General features: G+C 35.9%; 1 long non-coding RNA gene across 1 annotated transcript; it reads left to right on the forward strand.

Moving 5' to 3' along the window:
- Nucleotides 1–2,184: 2,184 nt before the first annotated feature.
- LOC127642706 (uncharacterized) lies at nt 2,185–5,443 on the forward strand. Its single transcript, XR_007970380.1, has 3 exons — nt 2,185–2,416; nt 3,190–3,396; nt 5,141–5,443. It is a non-coding gene; the product is annotated as an uncharacterized LOC127642706 (long non-coding RNA).
- The last annotated feature ends 1,963 nt before the right edge of the window (nt 5,444–7,406 follow it).

Consider the following 7,406-nt stretch of genomic DNA (forward strand, 5'->3'; position numbering starts at 1 on the left):
TCTACAGTATATATTAACTGTTAATAATCAATATATTACTATAAACAGTTGAGTAACACTGAGATAAAGATACAGACAGAAACAGTCTGACCTCACTGACACACATCTACAGTATATATTAACTGTTAATAATCAATATATTACTATAAACAGTTGAGTAACACTGAGATAAAGATACAGACAGAAACAGTCTGACCTCACTGACACACATCTACAGTATATATTAACTGTTAATAATCAATATATTACTATAAACAGTTGAGTAACACTGAGATAAAGATACAGACAGAAACAGTCTGACCTCACTGACACACATCTACAGTATTTATTAACTGTTAATAATCAATATATTACTATAAACAGTTGAGTAACACTGAGATAAAGATACAGACAGAAACAGTCTGACCTCACTGACACACATCTACAGTATTTATTAACTGTTAATAATCAATATATTACTATAAACAGTTGAGTAACACTGAGATAAAGATACAGACAGGAACAGTCTGACCTCACTGACACACATCTACAGTATTTATTAACTGTTAATAATCAATATATTACTATAAACAGTTGAGTAACACTGAGTTAAAGATACAGACAGAAACAGTCTGACCTCACTGACACACATCTACAGTATATATTAACTGTTAATAATCAATATATTACTATAAACAGTTGAGTAACACTGAGATAAAGATACAGACAGAAACAGTCTGACCTCACAGACACACATCTACAGTATTTATTAACTGTTAATAATCAATATATTACTATAAACAGTTGAGTAACACTGAGATAAAGATACAGACAGGAACAGTCTGACCTCACTGTCACACATCTACAGTATATATTAACTGTTAATAATCAATATATTACTATAAACAGTTGAGTAACACTGAGATAAAGATACAGACAGGAACAGTCTGACCTCACTGTCACACATCTACAGTATATATTAACTGTTAATAATCAATATATTACTATAAACAGTTGAGTAACACTGAGATAAAGATACAGACAGGAACAGTCTGACCTCACTGTCACACATCTACAGTATTTATTAACTGTTAATAATCAATATATTACTATAAACAGTTGAGTAACACTGAGTTAAAGATACAGACAGGAACAGTCTGACCTCACTGACACACATCTACAGTATATATTAACTGTTAATAATCAATATATTACTATAAACAGTTGAGTAACACTGAGATAAAGATACAGACAGGAACAGTCTGACCTCACTGACACACATCTACAGTATTTATTAACTGTTAATAATCAATATATTACTATAAACAGTTGAGTAACACTGAGTTAAAGATACAGACAGGAACAGTCTGACCTCACTGACACACATCTACAGTATATATTAACTGTTAATAATCAATATATTACTATAAACAGTTGAGTAACACTGAGATAAAGATACAGACAGGAACAGTCTGACCTCACTGTCACACATCTACAGTATATATTAACTGTTAATAATCAATATATTACTATAAACAGTTGAGTAACACTGAGTTGAAGATACAGACAGAAACAGTCTGACCTCACTGTCACACATCTGCAGTATATATTAACTGTTAATAATCAATATATTACTATAAACAGTTGAGTAACACTGAGATAAAGATACAGACAGGAACAGTCTGACCTCACTGTCACACATCTACAGTATATATTAACTGTTAATAATCAATATATTACTATAAACAGTTGAGTAACACTGAGATAAAGATACAGACAGAAACAGTCTGATCTCACTGACACACATCTACAGTATATATTAACTGTTAATAATCAATATATTACTATAAACAGTTGAGTAACACTGAGATAAAGATACAGACAGGAACAGTCTGACCTCACTGACACACATCTGCAGTATATATTAACTGTTAATAATCACAGGACATTACTTTAAAAGCTCACACAGCTGATGTTATTTTTCATTTAGTAGTTAATTTATAGCGTGGCCACATAAGGGGAAGTTATAAATAAGGTTAATGACTAAAAAACTAATTATGTTTAGTCATTATTGCCCATTAGTGATATTATTTTCCCCTGTAATTTGTAATTGCCTCAGCTGTGGTGTATTTGTCCCCGATTGCTGTTCACGCGAGAACTTCTCGTGGTTTCGCGTCACGTGATGTCTTGCCACGTAAACAGGAAGAGACTGTTACTTTCTATTTAAGGAATCGGTATGCCGGTTTTCGGGGGACGCTCGTTCACAAAACCTTTCATTCATACATTGGATTATTATTGCTGACTGACCTGGAAGCACGAGGTCGCCGTTCCTTGTGGAGTAAATTCGTTGGGCTCGCTGCCTGGATTACTTTTATCTGAGGACATAAGCCAGTCATCATCTTCTTTGGATCATGCTCACGGACTACACAAATTCCCGGTGAGGCTGATCTGAACGCTGTCATTAACTCTGTGCACGCTGGAGTCCACTTTTACACACACACACACACCCCTTGTCTGGTATTATTGTAAATATTATTTTGGTTTGTAAATACACTTGGGTTGATTGTTTATTCGTCAGTGTTGAGTATATTTTTTTCTACTCCATAGTCTAATAGTAACGGGACGTTGGTTCCTATGGTATTTTGTTATACTCTACTTTAATATTTTGTGGAGTGTTACAAATTTAACATGTTATAGTTACATGCTATTTTTATCATGTTTATAATTCTGTTTATTATAATTCTGTTAGCTTTCTTATTTTTTCTATTTATTTATTTTCAAAAGGGAGACTTTGTTTACACTTCAATAAAATAAATGGTTTCAAGTTTCAATTAAAATAAATAAAATAACCCTTCTGTTTTCAATGATAATAGTAATTGTGTAATAGCGTATACTGTGAAACCGTGATATTTTCTGAGACCGTTATCATACCGTGACAATCTCATACCTTTGCAACCCTGCTAGTTACTAAGCCCTTAGTGTAAAATTTACGTCCCAACTTACATGAGAACTTCCGCACAGCTGGTGCAACCCTGCCCTGGTGATAGCCTGTATTGTACTGTATGTTAGCCCATGTGCATCTTTTGAAATGAAGCCAAATCACACATGCAGATATCTGGGGCAGGCTGACATGCTTCCTAAAGATGTGTTCTCTTCTAGAGCTTAATTTTAGTTTACAATTTTAACAGTTGATTTTTATGACCCCTTTAGCATTGATGCTTCAAGCGTTGACAGATCACTTGGGAGACTAGTGAATGATGAGCAGAAACCCAATGTAAAGATGAAAAAGAAGTGGATGGTATGCCACATCTTTTTTTAGTGGCCATTATGGATGGAAGGGAAGTTCGAGAGATTACTTATGACTATGGAGGTGTTGACTTGCCATGACATTCCTGCCATGGACAGGAAATGCCCAAGGTAGAGTACCACTGACTTTTATTGAATAAAGTATTTTTAATAGTGAGTAGTAGTGTTGTCACGGTACCAAAATTTCAGTAGTTGGTACCAATACCAGTGAAATTTCACGGTACTCGATACCATTTTAGGTACCAAAGCAAAAACAGCTTACTAAGCAACACTCTTATTAACAAAGTCAACAAAACATCAGCAGCAGAACTAAGAACAGAAATATGCCATTGAGCAACACTTTCATTTAAATATATAATTTTTTAATTATAACAAAACTGAACAATGTATGCTTAGAGTATTTTTTTGAACACTTCTATAAGATTTGCTTCAACTTTTAATTTAAGTTTTAACCAAGTACTAAAAAAAAGCCTAAATAAACAAGCTTTTTTCAACAAAGTGCTCTCTTATTAATAAAGCTGCATATTGCCAATTTTCTTCATGATAAGAAATGCACAGTGACATATATATATATATATATATATATATATATATATATATATATATAGATATTATAATTAAATAAATTATAATCTATCTGGATTAAGCATCTGCGCTCGAGGGATGAGCGTCCTTAGATCGGGACATTCACACGACTCATAGAAGAGACACGACCACACAGATAAATGCCCGTTTCTGAGTTTATAGTTATTAACATGAGCTGCTTCTGTATTATTTGAACTTTAATAAAGCAATAACGCATTAAATATAACTGCATTTAAGATGTTACGCCGGGATGTTTCCTTTGAAGAGCTCCGCCTCTGTTATTCCACAACGGGACATGCTTCTGAATGTACTTTTATAATTCTCTAATACTTTGGGATCTACATCAAATAAACTGTGAAAGTTTCGAGTGCATCTGGACTGATCTGTGTAATTCTTCCTCCAGGGGTGAACTGCTGCTCTCATGCGATATCGTTACAGTTTATTGTGATTTCATGTTACATTAAATGAGATCAAACGACTATTCGACAACGAACATTTTTGTCATCAGTTTTGTATTTTCGACGATGTCGATAATGTCAACTAAATGTTTCAGCCCTAATGCAAATGATAATATGCTTTTAAACTCACCTGCTTTAGTTGCTTGAATAAATCCGTCTGTCTGTCTTTCACGTGCTTTATTAAGTTTGACGTGTTTCCTCCTTTCGTAAGAATATTGCGGAAGCAGCGTTTACAAACAGGTTTTTGCTGATTTATGACGTTTCCCTTTTTCATCAGCCTCAAATCCAAAGAATTTCCAAAACTGGCTTTTTCCACTTTTTTTTTTTCGGCAAGATTCAGTTGAGACTCTGCAGCAGCAGCTACTTTGCTTGTCGTCATCTTTTGCTTGTTGCAAGAGTTCGAAATTTCCCGCCTCTGTGTGGGTACCGGGTAGAATCAGTACTCGGTACCCCGATACCTTCAGAAATTCTGGTATCATAAATAATTTTTAGTTTGAGTAACGATTTGGTACCGGGGTACCGGTATTTTTGACAACACTAGTGAGTAGTGTTGAATGCATAGAATCTCTCTCACTCCCCCAGCCCCCTATAGCTCCAGCTACTGTCCAGGACCACACCATCCCTTCAAACTATGGTGCTGACAAAATTAATAACAATCAATTCTAAAAGATATATTCATTCCTACCAAATGTGTCAAATTCTGTGTTTGTAGAAAACTGTATTTCTGTAGCAAATAATTCCATTGAGATAACTTTGTTGTCTCTCTTTTGTTCCCCTCTCTCTTTGTTTCTCTCTTTCTGCCTCTCCATCAGCCCATGGCTCCAGCTACATTCCAGGACCAAGTCGTCTCTCCCACTGCCCCTCCTGAAGAGGTTTGGCAATACATTTGTCAACTTAGTTTGACACACATGAAGTGCTTTAACATGATCTGAAGTGAGAGTATCTTATTGCCACTGTATGTGACTAAGCAGTACGCTGCGGTTTTGTAACCTTTGTGTGTGTTTGTGTATGCTTACTCATGGTTAATGAGGCCATACATTTCATATATGAGGACCCAATTTGGGATGAAACATTGTGAAGCCATAGCCTACTGTTTAGTCACAAAGAGTAGCCATATTCGGTCCTCATATACCAAATCATGTCCTCATAAACCATGAGTAAGCACACACTAAACACACACAAGTGTTATGCAGTCATAGTGTACTGTTTAGTCACATACAGTCGCCATATTCGGTCCTCATATACCAAATCATGTCCTCATAAACCATGAGTAAGTACACACACTAAACACACACAAGTGTTATGCAGTCATAGTGTACTGTTTAGTCACATACAGTCGCCATATTCGGTCCTCATATACCAAATCATGTCCTCATAAACCATGAGTAAGTACACACACTAAACACACACAAGTGTTATGCAGTCATAGTGTACTGTTTAGTCACATACAGTCGCCATATTCGGTCCTCATATACCAAATCATGTCCTCATAAACCATGAGTAAGCACACACTAAACACACACAAGTGTTATGCAGTCATAGTGTACTGTTTAGTCACATACAGTCGCCATATTCAGTCCTCATATACCAAATCATGTCCTCATAAACCATGAGTAAGTACACACACTAAACACACACAAGTGTTATGCAGTCATAGTGTACTGTTTAGTCACATACAGTCGCCATATTCAGTCCTCATATACCAAATCATGTCCTCATAAACCATGAGTAAGTACACACACTAAACACACACAAGTGTTATGCAGTCATAGTGTACTGTTTAGTCACATACAGTCGCCATATTCAGTCCTCATATACCAAATCATGTCCTCATAAACCATGAGTAAGTACACACACTAAACACACACAAGTGTTATGCAGTCATAGTGTACTGTTTAGTCACATACAGTCGCCATATTCAGTCCTCATATACCAAATCATGTCCTCATAAACCATGAGTAAGTACACACACTAAACACACACAAGTGTTATGCAGTCATAGTGTACTGTTTAGTCACATACAGTCACCATATTCGGTCCTCATATACCAAATCATGTCCTCATAAACCATGAGTAAGCACACACTAAACACACACAAGTGTTATGCAGTCATAGTGTACTGTTTAGTCACATACAGTCGCCATATTTGGTCCTCATATACCAAATCATGTCCTCATAAACCATGAGTAAGTACACACACTAAACACACACAAGTGTTATGCAGTCATAGTGTACTGTTTAGTCACATACAGTCACCATATTCGGTCCTCATATACCAAATCATGTCCTCATAAACCATGAGTAAGTACACACACTAAACACACACAAGTGTTATGCAGTCATAGTGTACTGTTTAGTCACATACAGTCACCATATTCGGTCCTCATATACCAAATCATGTCCTCATAAACCATAAGTACACACACTAAACACACACAAGTGTTATGCAGTCATAGTGTACTGTTTAGTCACATACAGTCGCCATATTCGGTCCTCATATACCAAATCATGTCCTCATAAACCATGAGTAAGCACACACTAAACACACACAAGTGTTATGCAGTCATAGTGTACTGTTTAGTCACATACAGTCGCCATATTCGGTCCTCATATACCAAATCATGTCCTCATAAACCATGAGTAAGTACACACTAAACACACACAAGTGTTATGCAGTCATAGTGTACTGTTTAGTCACATACAGTCGCCATATTCGGTCCTCATATACCAAATCATGTCCTCATAAACCATAAGTATACACACTAAACACACACAAGTGTTATGCAGTCATAGTGTACTGTTTAGTCACATACAGTCGCCATATTCGGTCCTCATATACCAAATCATGTCCTCATAAACCATGAGTAAGCACACACTAAACACACACAAGTGTTATGCAGTCATAGTGTACTGTTTAGTCACATACAGTCACCATATTCGGTCCTCATATACCAAATCATGTCCTCATAAACCATGAGTAAGCACACACACTAAACACACACAAGTGTTATGAAGACATAGTGTACTGCTTAGTCACATACAGTCGCCATATTCGGTCCTCATATACCAAATCATGTC

The sequence above is a fragment of the Xyrauchen texanus genome, unplaced genomic scaffold (assembly GCF_025860055.1).
Source record: "Xyrauchen texanus isolate HMW12.3.18 unplaced genomic scaffold, RBS_HiC_50CHRs HiC_scaffold_744, whole genome shotgun sequence".
In the NCBI taxonomy this organism is placed as follows: Eukaryota; Metazoa; Chordata; class Actinopteri; order Cypriniformes; family Catostomidae; genus Xyrauchen; species Xyrauchen texanus.